Here is a 16,352-nt window from a genome sequence, read left to right on the forward strand (position 1 = left end):
ATGGGTGAATGTTCATAGTCAGATTAAAAATAGCAAGAAAATGACTGCTAATCTAGTATCGAAGTACTTTAAACTTCAGAAACTAACGTACTCGACAGCCGAAATAGCTCAGTTGCTAATCTAGTATGGAAGTACTTTAATATAGGCTTCAGAAGCTAAGGTACTCGACAGCCGAAATAGCTCAGTTGGGAGAGCGTTAGACTGAAGATCTAAAGGTCCCTGGTTCAATCCCGGGTTTCGGCATCCGGCGGTTGTCATCTTTTAATCTTGTTATTTGCTTCATTCGTAGCTTCTTGTTACGACGTTGTTTTCACAATTTATTAAAAAAGTTATTTTAATACAGAGGACCGTGACTTTAAGTACGCGTGAAGAGTTCCCAATGAAGATTGAGACTCTAACATTTCTACTCATACATTAGATATACACTGTTTTTAGTTTTTACTCCCATGCATCTCCCTTCCGTCAAAAATATTTGTGTGTGTGTGTATGTGTGTGTGTGTGTGTGTGTGTGTGTGTGTGTGTGTGAATTTTCTTCCTTCGCTTAAACAATTAGTTTTTACCTCAGTATACGTTTAATGTCGGTGTGGTTCTTTGCTGTATACAAAGACTTCCCAAAATGGTCTCTACCAAAGCCAGGGACCACGCTGATTTTATACAGTGCTTAACGTCCCCCGCCCCCTCGCCGTCCTTCTTTCTACTCCCAAGTCTTCTCGGTCTCTTTCTAATAACAGTCGAAGGTAATAAAACTAATAAAACCAAATTATTAATACCATTTTACTCATAGCTTGAAAGAGGGGATGATATGGATAAAAAATAAAGATTAATTGTGGATTTTAACTATTTATTTATTGTATTTTTATTCTTTGCTGTGAATTAATAAGAAAAAAAAACAGTAAAAAATATTCAATTTACTGAACAATACACTCATCTCTTATTAAGTGTTGCTGCTAAATGGTTGACAGCATGCACTTGAAATCTGAGTTTGCCAAGTTCGTATCCTGTTCGTTCCACCGAATTATTTTCCGCTCGAGTCAAGCTATGATGTCATTTGAAGTAAAAAGCTAACACCTACGAAGGTTGATTATTGCACAGGCAGAAAATACCTATTGACCTTAGTCTAGAAATGGCCAAATCCGTAAGTTGTGGGAATATGATGAGAATTGGCCGCCAATCGGATGTTAACGCATCCACCATGAGAGACAAAATAAAAAAAAAAATCGTCGTTTGCACATGGCTCCACGCATCGCTTCCGCTTAGGAAGAAAAAAAATTAAATAACCACAAAATAATTATCCACCAATGACAGAGCTCCGCGCCTAAAATATACACCTCAAATATCACAGTCGCTGGGAGCCAGTTTGCCACTATAGAAACGAGGTATTTGAGGGAACCGAGAGGAGGGAACAGGAGATTTTCGCCCAGCTGCGTCAGTGAACGCACGGACGTTATCCCACCCGACCTAAAGAAATGAAGAAGAAAAAGAAATGAGGCACCAGTGAATTGAACCCGACTACGCTCTCATGTTATAGGCCAAACGCCTTCAAGTCTACACGATGCCTAATTCACACAAACCAAAGAAGAGGAGGAGGAGGAGGAGAAAGACGACGAAGACGCCGGGCTGCTAGCGCTAATGAAAAAGTCACTCGCTTTCCAGTTACAAGCTAGGACACGCATCACCGAGAGCAGGATGACCAGCCTACCCTTAGCCTCCCTTTCGTCTAAAAGATAAGTTACGTTTTACGAACATTCATTACTTGTCAATTCCTACATACCTACACACATTTTACGAACTTTCATCTCCTTTGTTAAATCATATTCCATCCTACGAACACTTTGCCTCTCCTAATACAAGTTGTTGGTAGTAAACAAAATCGGTTCTCAACCTTCAATATTTGTCTGTGTTTATATGGAGTCAGAATCTACACACTTCCAACGTTATTCATTTCAGGTATTCCTGGCTGTGGCCTCTATGGAATCCTTAACTACTCCTAATCCTTTTTAATAAATACCGGCAGACCATAAGGTAAAAGGAAAACAGATGACATTGTGTCTAACTTCCTGGAGAGGAGATTATAAAGAATGTCAGTGCATAGTTTTCATCCTCTTGCACTCTTATTCCTACACAATACAATACAGTGCCTCCCCTTCCCTTCTTCTTACCCTCTCCCTATACCCGACGACAATAAAACTAACTCTAAAAAGTAGAGAATATCGGAACAGGTATTAATACTATTAAACCCATTGCTGGAGAGGAAGAGACGGAGTATTTAGCGAGAATAACAACAAATTTTGAATGTTTTTTTCAATTATAATTATTGTTGTTTGTTTTAATATGACTATGCAAGCGTTATCTTATTTTAGAAGTAAGTTTTTCTTTTTATTACGGATTGAATCACCCTAACATGACCAATTGGATGACTGGACGAGTAAAAAAAATCTGTAATTTATTTTTTTTATTTTTCTACTAGGTATTTTTTACTAAGAAATACAGTGAAAGGGAAAGGATAGAGAGAGAGAGAGAGAGAGAGAGGGGGAGAGAGAGAGAGAGAGAGAGAAGGCAAGAGAGGCGCGTGTGTTTGTTTGTTTTTATATTGGGAGTGAGAGAGAAAAGAGAGAAATGGGTGAATGTTTATAGTCAGGTTAAAAATAGCAAGAAAATGACTGCTAATCTAGTATCGAAGTACTTTAATAAAGGCTTCAGATGCTAACGTACTCGACAGCCGAAATAGCTCAGTTGGGAGAGCGTTAGACTGAAGATCTAAAGGTCCCTGGTTCAATCCCGGGTTTCGGCATCCGGCCGTTGTCATCTTTTAATCTTGTTATTTGCTTCACTCGTAGCTTCTTGTTGCGACGTTGTTTTCACAGTTTATTAAAAAAGTTATTTTAATACAGAGGACCGTGACTTTAACTACGCTTGAAGAGTTCACAATGAAGATTGAGACTAACATTTCTACACATACATTAGATATACATTGTATTTAGTTTTTACTCCCACGCATCTCCCTTCCGTCAAAAAATTTTTAATATTCAGTTAAATACAAAATAAAAAACATTATTAAAGAATTGCTCTTCATCAAATATAATGTAATTCACTATTATATAGTGAACGAACGTTTCTGTGCGTGTGTGTGTGTGTGTGTGTGTGTGTGTCAGTGTGTGATTTTTTATCCTCCGCTAAAACAATGTTTTTACCTCAATATACGTTTAATGTCGGTGTGGTTCTTTGCTATATACAAAGACTTCCCAAAATTGTCTCTACCAAAGCCAGGGACCACGCTGATTTTATACAGTGCTTAACGTCCCCCGCCCCCTCTCCGTCCTTCTTTCTACTCCTAAGTCTTCTCGGTCTCTTTCTAATAACAGTCGAAGTTTTATTAACTAATAATAAAACCAAATTGTTGATACCATTTAACTCCTAGTTTGAAAGAGAGAATGATATGGATAAAAAAAATAAAGATTAATTGTGGATTTTAACTCTTTATTTTTTTAAAATTCTTTGCTGTGAATTATAAAGAAAGAAACAGAAAAAAAATATTCAATTTACTGAACAAGTCACTCATCTCTTATTAAGTGTTGATGTTAAATGGTTGACAGCATGTAATGAAATCTGAAGTAAAGAGCTAACACCTACGAAAGTTGATTATTGCCCAGGCAGAAAATACCTATTGACCTTAGTCTTGAAATGGCCAAATCTGTAGGAAAAGGAAAACAGATGACCTTGTGTTTAACTTCCTGGAGAGGAGATTAAAAAGAATGTCAGTGCATAGTTTTCATCCTCTTGCACTCTTATTCCTACACAATACAATACAGTGCCTCCCCCTTCCCTTCTTCTTCCCCTCTCCCTATACCCATCCCCTCCTCTCTGTTTATCAACAGTAGAAGGCAATAAAACTAACTCTAAAAAGTAGAGAATATCGTAACTGGTATTAATACTATTAAACCTATTGCTGGCGAAGAAGAGACGGAGTATTTAGCGAGAATAACAACAAATTTTGAATGTTTCTTTTCAATTATAATTATTGTTGTTTGTTTTAATATGACTATGCAAGCGTTATCTTATTTTAGAAGTAAGTTTTTTTTTTATTACGGATTGAATCACCCTAACATGACCGATTGGATGACTGGACGAGTAAAAAAATCTGTAATTTATTTTTTTTATTTTTCTATTAGGTATTTTTTACTAAGAAAGACAGTGAAAGGGAAAGGATAGAGAGAGAGAGAGAGAGAGAGAGAGGGAGGGAGGGAGAGAGAGAGAGAGAGAAAAGGCAAGAGAGTCGCGTGTGTTTGTTTTTATATTGGGAGTGAGAGAGAGAAAGAGAGAAATGGGTGAATGTTCATAGTCGGATTAAAAATAGCAAGAAAATGACTGCTAATCTAGTATCGAAGTACTTTAAACTTCAGAAACTAACGTACTCGACAGCCGAAATAGCTCAGTTGGGAGAGCGTTAGACTGAAGATCTAAAGGTCCCTGGTTCAATCCCGGGTTTCGGCATCCGGCGGTTGTCATCTTTTAATCTTGTTATTTCCTTCATTCGTAGCTTCTTGTTACGACGTTGTTTTCACAATTTATTAAAAAAGTTATTTTAATACAGAGGACCGTGACTTTAACTACGCTTGAAGCGTTCCCAATGAAGATTGAGATTCTAACATTTCTACACATACATTAGTGTCATTACCTATTATATAGTGAACAAACGTTTGTGTGTGTGTGTGTGTGTGTGAATTTTCTTCCTTCGTAAAACAATAAGTGTTTACCTCAATATACGTTCAATGTCGGTGTGGTTCTTTGCTATATACAAAGACTTCCGAAAGTGGTCTCTACCAAAGCCAGGGACCACGCTGATTTTATACAGTGCTTAACGTCCCCCGCCCCCTCGCCGTCCTTCTTTCTAATTCTAAGTCTCTCGGTCTCTTACTAATAACAGTCGAAGGCAATAAAACTAATAATAAAACCAAATTATTAATACCATTTAACTCATAGCTTGAAAGAGGGGATGATATGGATAAAAAATAAAGACTAATTGTGGATTTTAACTCTTTATTTTTTTTCATTTATATTCTTTTCTCATATATTCTTTCTTAGGAAGAAAAAAATAGAAAAAAATATTTAAATTACTGAATGTCAGTGCATAGTTTTCGCCCTCTTGCACTCTTACTCCTACACAATACAATACAGTGCCTCCCCCTTCCTTTTTCTTCCCCTATACTCATACCCATCCCCCTCTCCCTGTTTATTAACAGTAGAAGGCAATAAAACTAACCCTAAAAAGTAGAGAATATCGTAACAGGTATTAATACTATTAAACCCATTGCTGGCGAAGAAGAGACGGAGTATTTAGCGAGAATAACAACAAATTTTGAATGTTTCTTTTCAATTATAATTATTGTTGTTTGTTTTAATATGACTATGCAAGCGTTATCTTATTTTAGAAGTAAGTTTTTTTTATTCCGGATTCAATCACTCTAACATGACCACAATAGATGACTGGAAGAGTAAAAAAAATCTGTAATTTATATTTTTTGTTTTTCTACGAGGTATGTTTTACTAAGAAAGACAGTGAAAAGGAAAGGAGAGAGAAAGAGAGAGAGAGAGAGAGAGAGAGAGAGAGAGAAGGCAAGAGAGGCGCGTGTGTTTGTTTGTTTTTATATTGGGAGTGAGAGAGAAAAGAGAGAAATGGGTGAATGTTTATAGTCAGGTTAAAAATAGCAAGAAAATGACTGCTAATCTAGTACGAAGTAATTTAATATAGGCTTCAAAAGCTTATGTACTCGACAGCCGAAATAGCTCAGTTGGGAGAGCGTTAGACTGAAGATCTAAAGGTCCCTGGTTCAATCCCGGGTTTCGGCATCCGGCGGTTGTCATCTTTTAATCTTGTTATTTGCTTCACTCGTAGCTTCTTGTTGCGACGTTGTTTTCACAGTTTATTAAAAAAGTTATTTTAATACAGAGGACCGTGATTTTAACTACGCTTGAAGAGTTCACAATGAAGATTGAGGCTAACATTTCTACACATACATTAGATATACACTGTATTTAGTTTTTACTCCCACGCATCTCCCTTCCGTCAAAAAAATTTTAATATTCAGTTAAATACAAAATAAAAAACATTATTAAAGAATTGCTCTTCATCAAATATAATGTCATTCACTATTATATAGTGAACGAACGTTTCTGTGCGCGCGCGCGTGTGTGTGTGTGTGTGTGTGTGTGTGTGTGTGTGTGTGTGTGTGTGTGTGTGTGTGTCAGTGTGTGATTTTTTTATCCTCCGCTAAAACAATGTTTTTACCTCAATATACGTTTAATGTCGGTGTGGTTCTTTGCTATATACAAAGACTTCCCAAAATGGTCTCTACCAAAGCCAGGGACCACGCTGATTTTATACAGTGCTTAACGTCTCCCGCTCCCTCGCCGTCCTTCTTTCTACTCCTAAGTCTTTTCAGTCTCTTTCTAATAACAGTCGAAGGTAATAAAACTAATAAAACCAAATTATTAATACCATTTAACTCATAGCTTGAAAGAGGGGATGATATGGATAAAAAATAAAGATTAATTGTGGATTTTAACTCTTTATTTTTTTTTTTTATTCTTTGCTGTGAATTAATAAGAAAAAAATAGAAAAAATATTCAATTTACAGAACAAGTCACTCATCTCTTATTAAGTGTTGCTGCTAAATGGTTGACAGCATGTACTTGAAATCTGAGTTTGCCAAGTTCGTATCCTGTTCGTTCCACCAAATTATTTACCTTAAATCTAAGTTTGTACTGGCAGAAAATACCTATTGACCTTAGTCTTGAAATGGCCAAATCTGTAGGTAATAGGAAAACAGATGATCTTGTGTTTAACTTCCTGGAGAGGAGATTAAAAAGAATGTCAGTGCATAGTTTTCATCCTCTTGCACTCTTATTCCTACACAATGCAATACAGTGCGTCCCCCTTCCCTTCTTCTTCCCCTCTCCCCATACCCATCCCCCTCTCTCTGTTTATTAACAGTAGACGACAATAAAACTAACTCTAAAAAGTAGAGAATAACGTAACAGGTAGTAATACTATTAAAGCTATTGCTGGAGAGGAAGAGACGGAGTATTTAGCGAGAATAACAAGTGTTGAATGTTTTTTTTCAATTATAATTATTGTTGTTTGTGTTAATATGACTATGCAAGCGTTATCTTATTTTAGAAGTAAGTTTTTTTCCGGAATCAATCACTCTAACGTGACCAATTGGATGACTGGACGAGTAAAAAAAATCTGTAATTTATTTTTTTTTATTTTTCTACTAGGTATTTTTTTACTAAGAAAGACAGTGAAAGAGAATGGAGAGAGCAAGAGAGAGAGAGAGAGAGAGAGAGAGAGAAGGCAAGAGAGAGAAGGCAAGAGAGGCGCGTGTGTTTGTTTTTATATTGGGAGTGAGAGAGAGAAAGAGAGAAATGGGTGAATGTTAATAGTCGGATTAAAAATAGTAAGAAAATGACTGCTAATCTAGTATCGAAGTACTTTAAACTTCAGAAACTAACGTACTCGACAGCCGAAATAGCTCAGTTGGGAGAGCGTTAGACTGAAGATCTAAAGGTCCCTGGTTCAATCCCGGGTTTCGGCAGCCGGCGGTTGTCATCTTTTAATCTTGTTATTTGCTTCATTCGTAGCTTCTTGTTGCGACGTTGTTTTCGCAATTTATTAATTAACTAGCGAGGGTACCCGGCGTTGCCCGAGTGTTTGTTTCCGGGACGGGGGGGGGGGGTTTAAAAAATGTTATGGTAGGTAAGTAGGAAGGATCAAACCCGGAGTCATGAGTAAAAGTAGGAAAATAAAGTGTGAAAAAAAACAAAAAAAAAAAAAACAAACATCTTCAACGTTCACAGTTCGGCCACCAAGAAAGTCCATTCCAGTTGTTTAGGAAAAAAAAAAAAAAAAACGACTACGGTAGATAGGCGCGAACGTGAAAATATAATGTGAATTGTCCAGCACGCTAACCACTACGCCACAGAGCACTGCAGCTTAGTTTAGTGATTTTAAATAACTTCACATGAAAGAACTACGAAGCCAAACCGGTGTTCTCTTCTCAACTGTTCCTTGTGAACGATCCCCAAACGGTGTTAAGTGTTGGCAGGGGGAGTAGGAATTTATTAGAGAGAAAATATTTTACCACTTCCATTGATCTTAACCGATTTTGGCCGTGACTTCTCAGCAGAAAAAGTATAGAAATCTAAGATTATCGAGGAATTTGAGAAATAATAAGCCTATAACACACCTCAGATATTGTTCTGCCGTTTGTGCATATTATATTTGCATGAAATATCTTGATTTTTAATCCTATTAATGTCAAAATCAGACTGGAAAAAATGAGTTCATTTTATTTATATAGATAGAATAGAAGAAGATAGAATAGAAAAAGACAGAAAGAAAGAAAAAGATTAAGTTATTTTAATACAGAGGACCGTGACTTTAACTACGCTTGAAGAGTTCCCAATGAAGATTGAGCCTCTAACATTTCTACACATATATTAGATATACACTGTTTTTAGTTTTTACTCCCATGCGTCTTCCTTCCGTCAAAAAAAATTTAATATTCAGTTAAATACAAAAAACAAAACAAAAACAACATTATTAAAGAAAAGAATTGCTCTTCATTATATCATTACCTATTATATAGCGAACGAACGTTTGTGTTTGTGTGTGTGTGTGTGTGTGTGTGTGTGTGTGTGTGTGTGTGTGTGTGTGTGTGAATTTTCTTCCTTCGCTAAAACAATAAGTTTTCACCTCAATATACGTTTAATATCGGCGTGGTTCTTTGCTATACAAAGACTTCCCAAAAAGTATATCTTTAAAAACCAGGGACCACGCTGATTTTATACAGTGCTTAACGTCCCCCGCCCCCTCTCCGTCCTTCTTTCTACTCCTAAGTCTTCTCGGTCTCTTTCTAATAACAGTCGAAGTTTTATTAACTAATAATAAAACCAAATTGTTGATACCATTTAACTCCTAGTTTGAAAGAGAGAATGATATGGATAAAAAAAATAAAGATTAATTGTGGATTTTAACTCTTTATTTTTTTTTAAATTCTTTGCTGTGAATTATAAAGAAAGAAACAGAAAGAAAAAAAATTCAATTTACTGAACAAGTCACTCATCTCTTATTAAGTGTTGATGTTAAATGGTTGACAGCATGTAATGAAATCTGAAGTAAAGCGCTAACACCTACGAAAGTTGATTATTGCCCAGGCAGAAAATACCTATTGACCTTAGTCTTGAAATGGCCAAATCTGTAGGTAAAAGGAAAACAGATGATCTTGTGTCTAACTTCCTGGAGAGGAGATTAAAAAGAATGTCAGTGCATAGTTTTCATCCTCTTGCACTCTTATTCCTACACAATACAATACAGTGCCTGCCACTTCCCTTCTTCTTCCCCTCTCCCCATACCCATCCCCCTCTCTCTGTTTATTAACAGTAGAAGGCAATAAAACTAACTCTAAAAAGTAGAGAATATCGTAACAGGTATTAATACTATTAAACCTATTGCTGGCGAAGAAGAGACGGAGTATTTAGCGAGAATAACAACAAATTTTGAATGTTTCTTTTCAATTATAATTATTGTTGTTTGTTTTAATATGACTATGCAAGCGTTATCTTATTTTAGGAGTAATTTTTTTTTTCCGGATTCAATCACTCTAACATGACCAATGGATGACTGGACGACGAGTAAAAAAAAAAAATCTGTAATTTTTTTTATTTTTCTACTAGGTATTTTTACTAAGAAAGATACTGAAAGAGAAAGGAGAGAGAGAGAGAGAGAGAGAGAGAGAGAGAGAGAGAGAGAGAGAAGGAAAAAAAGGCGCGTGTGTTTGTTTGTTTTTATATTGGGGGCTAGAGAGAGAAAGAGAGAAATGGGTGAATGTTCATAGTCAGATTAAAAATAGCAAGAAAATGACTGCTAATCTAGTATCGTAGTACTTTAAACTTCAGACACTAACGTACTCGACAGCCGAAATAGCTCAGTTGCTAATCTAGTATGGAAGTACTTTAATATAGGCTTCAGAAGCTAACGTACTCGACAGCCGAAATAGCTCAGTTGGGAGAGCGTTAGACTGAAGATCTAAAGGTCCCTGGTTCAATCCCGGGTTTCGGCATCCGGCGGTTGTCATCTTTTAATCTTGTTATTTGCTTCATTCGTAGCTTCTTGTTACGACGTTGTTTTCACAATTTATTAAAAAAGTTATTTTAATACAGAGGACCGTGACTTTAACTACGCGTGAAGAGTTCCCAATGAGGATTGAGTCTCAAACGTTTCTACACATACATTAGATATACACTGTTTTTAGTTTTTACTCCCATGCATCTCCCTTCCGTCAAAAATATTTTTGGCTGTGTGTGTGTGTGTATGTGTGTGTGTGTGTGTGTCTGTGTGTGTGTGTGTGTGTGTGTGTGTGTGTGTGTGACTTTTCTTCCTTCGCTAAAACAATTAGTTTTTACCTCATTATACGTTTAATGTCGGTGTGGTTCTTTGCTATATACAAAGACTTCCCAAAATCGTCTCTACCAAGGCCAGGGTCCACGCTGATTTTATACAATGCTTAACGTCCCCCGCCCCCTCGCCGTCCTTCTTTCTACTCCTAAGTCTTCTCGGTCTCTTTCTAATAACAGTCGAAGGTAATAAAACTAATAAAACCAAATTATTAATACCATTTAACTCATAGCTTTAAAGAGGGGATGATATGGATGAAAAATAAAGATTAATTGTGGATTTTAACTCTTTATTTATTGTATTTTTATTCTTTGCTGTGAATTAATAAGAAAAAAACAGTAAAAAATATTCAATTTACTGAACAAGACACTCATCTCTTATTAAGTGTTGCTGCTAAATGGTTGACAGCATGCACTTGAAATCTGAGTTTGCCAAGTTCGTATCCTGTTCGGTCCACCGAATTATTTTCCGCTCGAGTCAAGCTATGATGTCATTTGAAGTAAAGAGCTAACACCTACGAAGGTTGATTATTGCACAGGCAGAAAATACCTATTGACCTTAGTCTAGAAATGGCCAAATCCGTAAGTTGTGGGAATATGATGAGAATTGGCCGCCAATCGGATGTTAACACATCCACCATGAGAGACAAAATAAAAAAAAATCGTCGTTTGCACATGGCTCCACGCATCGCTTTCGCTTTCGTAGCTTCATGTTGCGACGTTGTTTTCACAGTTTATTAAAAAAGTTATTTTAATACAGAGGACCGTGATTTTAACTACGCTTGAAGAGTTCACAATAAAGATTGAGACTAACATTTCTACACAGACATTAGATATACACTGTATTTAGTTATTACTCCCACGCATCTCCCTTCCGTCAAAAAAATTTTAATATTCAGTTAAATACAAAATAAAAAACATTATTAAAGAATTGCTCTTCATCAAATATAATGTCATTCACTATTATATAGTGAACGAACGTTTGTGTGTGTGTGTGTGTGTGTGTGTGTGTGTGTGTGTGTGTGTGTGTGTGTGTGTGTGTGTGAGTGTGAATTTTCTTCCTTCGCTAAAACAATAAGTTTTTACCTCAATATACGTTTAATGTCGGTGTGGTTCTTTGCTATAAACAATGACTTCTCAAAATGGTCTCTACCAAAGCCAGGGACCACGCTGATTATATACAGTGCTTAACGTCTCCCGCCTCCTCGCCGTTCTTCTTTTACTCCTAAGTCTTTTCGGTCTTTTTCTAATAACAGTCGAAACTAATAATAAAACCAAATTATTAATACTATTTAACTCATAGCTTGAAAGAGGGGATGATATGGATAAAAAATAAAGATTAATTGTGGATTTTAACTCTTTATTTTTTTATTTTTATTCTTTGCTGTGAATTAATAAGAAAAAAAATAGAAAAAATATTCAATTTACTGAGCAAGACACTCATCTCTTATTAAGTGTTGCTGCTAAATGGTTGACAGCATGTACTTGAAATCTGAGTTTGCCAAGTTCGTATCCTGTTCGTTCCACCAAATTATTTTCCGCTCGAGTCAAGCTATGACGTCATTTGAAGTAAAGAGCTAACACCTATGAAAGTTGATTATTGCACAGGCAGAAAATACCTATTGACCTTAGTCTTGAAATGGCCAAATCTGTAGGTAAAAGGAAAACAGATGACCTTGTGTCTAACTTCCTTAGTTTTCATCCTCTTGCACTTTTATTCCTACTCAATACAATACAGTGCGTCCCCCTTCCCTTCTTCTTCTCCTCTCCCCATACCCATCCCCCCTCTCTCTGTTTATTAACCGTAGACGACAATAAAACTAACTCTAAAAAGTAGAAAATATCGTAACAGGTATTAATACTATTAAAGCTATTGCTGGAGAGGAAGAGACGGTGTATTTAGCGAGAATAACAACAAATTTTGAATGTTTTTTTGAATTATAATTATTGTTGTTTGTTTTAATATGACTATGCAAGCGTTATCTTATTTTAGAAGTAAGTTTTTTCCCCGGATTCAATCACTCTAACATGACCAATTGCATAACTGGACGAGTAAAAAAAATCTGTAATTTATTTTTTTTTTCTTTTTCTACGAGGTATTTTTTTTTTTTTTTTACTAAGAAAGACAGTGAAAGGGAAAGGAGAGAGCGAGTGAGAGAGAGAGAGAGAGAAAGAGAGAAAGAGAAGGAGAAGGCAAGAGAGGCGCGTGTGTTTGTTTGTTTTTATATTGGGAGTGAGAGAGAGAAAGAGAGAAATGGGTGAATGAAATGATCATAGTCAGGTTAAAAATAGCAAGAAAATGACTGCTAATCTAGTATGGAAGTAGTTTAATATAGGCTTAGGAAGCTTCCGTACTCGACAGCCGAAATAGCTCAGTTGGGAGAGCGTTAGACTGAAGATCTAAAGGTCCCTGGTTCAATCCCGGGTTTCGGCATCCGGCGGTTGTCATCTTTTAATCTTGTTATTTGCTTTATTCGGAGCTTCTTGTTACGACGTTGTTTTCACAATTTATTAAAAAAAAGTTATTTTAATACAGAGGACCGTAACTTTAACTACGCTTGAAGCGTTCCCAATGAAGATTGAGATTCTAACATTTCTACACATACATTAGATATACACTGTTTTTAGTATTTACGCCCACGCATCTCCCTTCCGTCAATAAGATTTTAATATTCAGTTTAATACAAAAAAAAAAAAAAAAAAACATTATTAAAGAAAAGAATTGCTCTTCATTAAATTTAATGTCATTACCTATTATATAGTGAACAAACGTTTGTGTGTGTGTGTGTGTGTGTGTGTGTGTGTGTGTGTGTGAATTTTCTTCCTTCGCTAAAACAATAAGTTTTTACATCAATATACGTTTAATGTCGGTGTGGTTCTTTGCTATATACAAAGACTTCCGAAAGTGGTCTCTACCAAAGCCAGGGACCACGCTGATTTTATACAGTGCTTAACGCCGCCCGCCCCCTCGCCGTCCTTCTTTCTACTCCTAAGTCTTTTCGGTCTCTTTCTAATAACAGTCGAAGGTAATAAAACTAATAATAAAACCAAATTATTAATACCATTTAACACATAGCTTGAAAGACGGGGATGATATGGATAAAAGATAAAGACTAATTGTGGATTTTAACTCTTTATTTTTTTTTCATTTTTATTCTTTGCTGTGAATTAATAAGAAAAAAAACAGTAAAAAATATTCAATTTACTGAACAAGACACTCATCTCTTATTAAGTGTTGCTGCTAAATGGTTGACAGCATGCACTTGAAATCTGAGTTTGCCAAGTTCGTATCCTGTTCGTACCACCGAATTATTTTCCGCTCGAGTCAAGCTATGACGTCATTTGAAGTAAAAAGCTAACACCTACGAAGGTTGATTATTGCACAGGCAGAAAATACCTATTGACCTTAGTCTAGAAATGGCCAAATCCGTAAGTTGTGGGAATATGATGAGAATTGGCCGCCAATCGGATGTTAACGCATCCACCATGAGAGACAAAATAAAAAAAATCGTCGTTTGCACATGGCTGCACGCATCGCTTCCGCTTTGGAAGAAAAAAAATTAGATAACCACAAAATAATTATCCACCAATGACAGAGCTCCGCGCCTAAAATAAACACCTCAAATATCACAGTCGCTGGGAGCCAGTTTGCCACTATAGAAACGAGGTATTTGAGGGAACCGAGAGGAGGGAACAGGAGATTTTCGCCCAGCTGCGTCAGTGAACGCACGGACGTTCTCCCATCCGACCTAAAGAAATGCAGAAGAAAAAGAAAAAAGAAATGAGGCACCAGTTAATTGAACCCGACTACGCTCTCATGTTATAGGCCAAACGCCTTCAAGTCTACACGATGCCTAATTCACACAAACCAAAGAAGAGGAGGAGGAGAAAGACGACGAAGACGCCGGGCTGCTAGCGCTGATGAAGAAGTCACTCGCTTTCCATTTACAAGCCAGGACACGCATCACCGAGAGCAGGATGACCAGCCTACCCTAAGCCTCCCTTTCGTCTAAAAGATAAGTTACGTTTTACGAACATTCATTACTTGTCAATTCCTACATACCTACACACATTTTACGAACTTTCATCTCCTTTGTTAAATCATATTCCATCCTACGAACACTTTGCCTCTCCTAATACAAGTTGTTGGTAGTAAACAAAATCGGTTCTCAACCTTCAATATTTGTCTGTGTTTATATGGAGTCAGAATATACGCACTTCCAACGTTATTCATTTCAGGTATTCCTGGCTGTGGCCTCTATGGAATCCTTAACTACCCCTAATCCTTTTTAATAAATACCGGCAGGCCATAAGGTAAAAGGAAAACAGATGAGATTTTGTCTAACTTCCTGGAGAGGAGATTATAAAGAATGTCAGTGCATAGTTTTCATCCTCTTGCACTCTTATTCCTACAAAATACAATACAGTGCCTCCCCTTCCCTTCCTCTTACCCTCTCCCCATACCCGACGACAATAAAACTAACTCTAAAAAGTAGAGAATATCGTAACAGGTATTAATACTCTTAAACCCATTGCTGGAGAGGAAGAGACGGAGTATTTAGCGAGAATAACAACAAATTTTGAATGTTTTTTTCAATTATAATTATTGTTGTTTGTTTTAATATGACTATGCAAGCGTTATCTTATTTTAGAAGTAAGTTTTTTTTATTACGGATTGAATCACCCTAACATAACCAATTGGATGACTGGACGAGTAAAAAAAATCTGTAATTTATTTTTTTTATTTTTCTACTAGGTATTTTTTACTAAGAAAGACAGTGAAAGAGAAAGGAGAGAGAGAGAGAGAGAAAAGGCAAGAGAGTCGCGTGTGTTTGTTTTTATATTGGGAGTGAGAGAGAGAAAGAGAGAAATGGGTGAATGTTAATAGTCGGATTAAAAATAGTAAGAAAATGACTGCTAATCTAGTATCGAAGTACTTTAAACTTCAGAAACTAACGTACTCGACAGCCGAAATAGCTCAGTTGGGAGAGCGTTAGACTGAAGATCTAAAGGTCCCTGGTTCAATCCCGGGTTTCGGCATCCGGCGGTTGTCATCTTTTAATCTTGTTACTTGCTTCATTCGTAGCTTCTTGTTACGACGTTGTTTTCACAATTTATTAAAAAATGGTATTTTAATACAGAGGACCGTAACTTTAACTACGCTTGAAGTGTTCCCAATGAAGATTGAGATTCTAACATTTCTACACATACATTAGATATACACTGTTTTTAGTTTTTACTCCCATGCATCTCCCTTCCGTCAATAAGATTTTAATATTCAGTTTAATACAAAAAAAAAAAACATCATTAAAGAATTGCTCTTAATCAAATTTAATGCCATTACCTATTATATAGTGAACAAACGTTTGTGTGTGTGTGTGTGTGTGTGTGTGTGTGTGTGTGTGTGTGTGTGAATTTTCTTCCTTCGCTAAAACAATAAGTTTTTACCTCAATATACGTTTAATGTCGGTGTGGTTCTTTGCTATATACAAAGACTTCCGAAAGTGGTCTCTACCAAAGCCAGGGACCACGCTGATTTTATACAGTGCTTAACGCTCCCCGCCCCCTCGCCGTCCTTCTTTCTACTCCTCAGTCTTCTCGGTCTCTTTCTAATAACAGTCGAAGGCAATAAAACTAATAATAAAACCCAATTATTGATACCATTTAACTCATAGCTTGAAAGAGGGGATGATATGGATAAAAGATAAAGACTAATTGTGGATTTTAACTCTTTATTTTTTTTCATTTTAATTCTTTTCTCATATATTCTTTCTTATGAAGAAAAAAATAGAAAAAAATATTTAAATTACTGAATGTCAGTGCATAGTTTTCACCCTCTTGCACTCTTATTCCTACACAATACAATACAGTGCCTCCCCCTTCCTTTTTCTTCCCCT

At 36.3% G+C, this 16,352-nt stretch overlaps 8 non-coding genes across 8 annotated transcripts; all 8 read left to right on the forward strand.

The window, feature by feature from the left end:
- Positions 1–170: 170 nt before the first annotated feature.
- Trnaf-gaa (transfer RNA phenylalanine (anticodon GAA)) lies at positions 171–243 on the forward strand. The gene has a single exon. It is a non-coding gene; the product is annotated as a tRNA-Phe (tRNA).
- Positions 244–2,718: 2,475 nt separating this feature from the next.
- On the forward strand, positions 2,719–2,791 carry Trnaf-gaa (transfer RNA phenylalanine (anticodon GAA)). The gene has a single exon. It is a non-coding gene; the product is annotated as a tRNA-Phe (tRNA).
- A 1,627-nt stretch (positions 2,792–4,418) lies between these two features.
- Positions 4,419–4,491, forward strand: Trnaf-gaa (transfer RNA phenylalanine (anticodon GAA)). Its single transcript has one exon. It is a non-coding gene; the product is annotated as a tRNA-Phe (tRNA).
- A 1,283-nt stretch (positions 4,492–5,774) lies between these two features.
- On the forward strand, positions 5,775–5,847 carry Trnaf-gaa (transfer RNA phenylalanine (anticodon GAA)). Its single transcript has one exon. It is a non-coding gene; the product is annotated as a tRNA-Phe (tRNA).
- A 1,675-nt stretch (positions 5,848–7,522) lies between these two features.
- Positions 7,523–7,595, forward strand: Trnaf-gaa (transfer RNA phenylalanine (anticodon GAA)). The gene has a single exon. It is a non-coding gene; the product is annotated as a tRNA-Phe (tRNA).
- A 2,453-nt stretch (positions 7,596–10,048) lies between these two features.
- Positions 10,049–10,121, forward strand: Trnaf-gaa (transfer RNA phenylalanine (anticodon GAA)). The gene has a single exon. It is a non-coding gene; the product is annotated as a tRNA-Phe (tRNA).
- Positions 10,122–12,816: 2,695 nt separating this feature from the next.
- Trnaf-gaa (transfer RNA phenylalanine (anticodon GAA)) lies at positions 12,817–12,889 on the forward strand. The gene has a single exon. It is a non-coding gene; the product is annotated as a tRNA-Phe (tRNA).
- Positions 12,890–15,422: 2,533 nt separating this feature from the next.
- Trnaf-gaa (transfer RNA phenylalanine (anticodon GAA)) lies at positions 15,423–15,495 on the forward strand. Its single transcript has one exon. It is a non-coding gene; the product is annotated as a tRNA-Phe (tRNA).
- The last annotated feature ends 857 nt before the right edge of the window (positions 15,496–16,352 follow it).

The sequence above is a fragment of the Euprymna scolopes genome, chromosome 18 (assembly GCF_053919585.1).
Source record: "Euprymna scolopes isolate OS-2025 chromosome 18, ASM5391958v1, whole genome shotgun sequence".
In the NCBI taxonomy this organism is placed as follows: Eukaryota; Metazoa; Mollusca; class Cephalopoda; order Sepiida; family Sepiolidae; genus Euprymna; species Euprymna scolopes.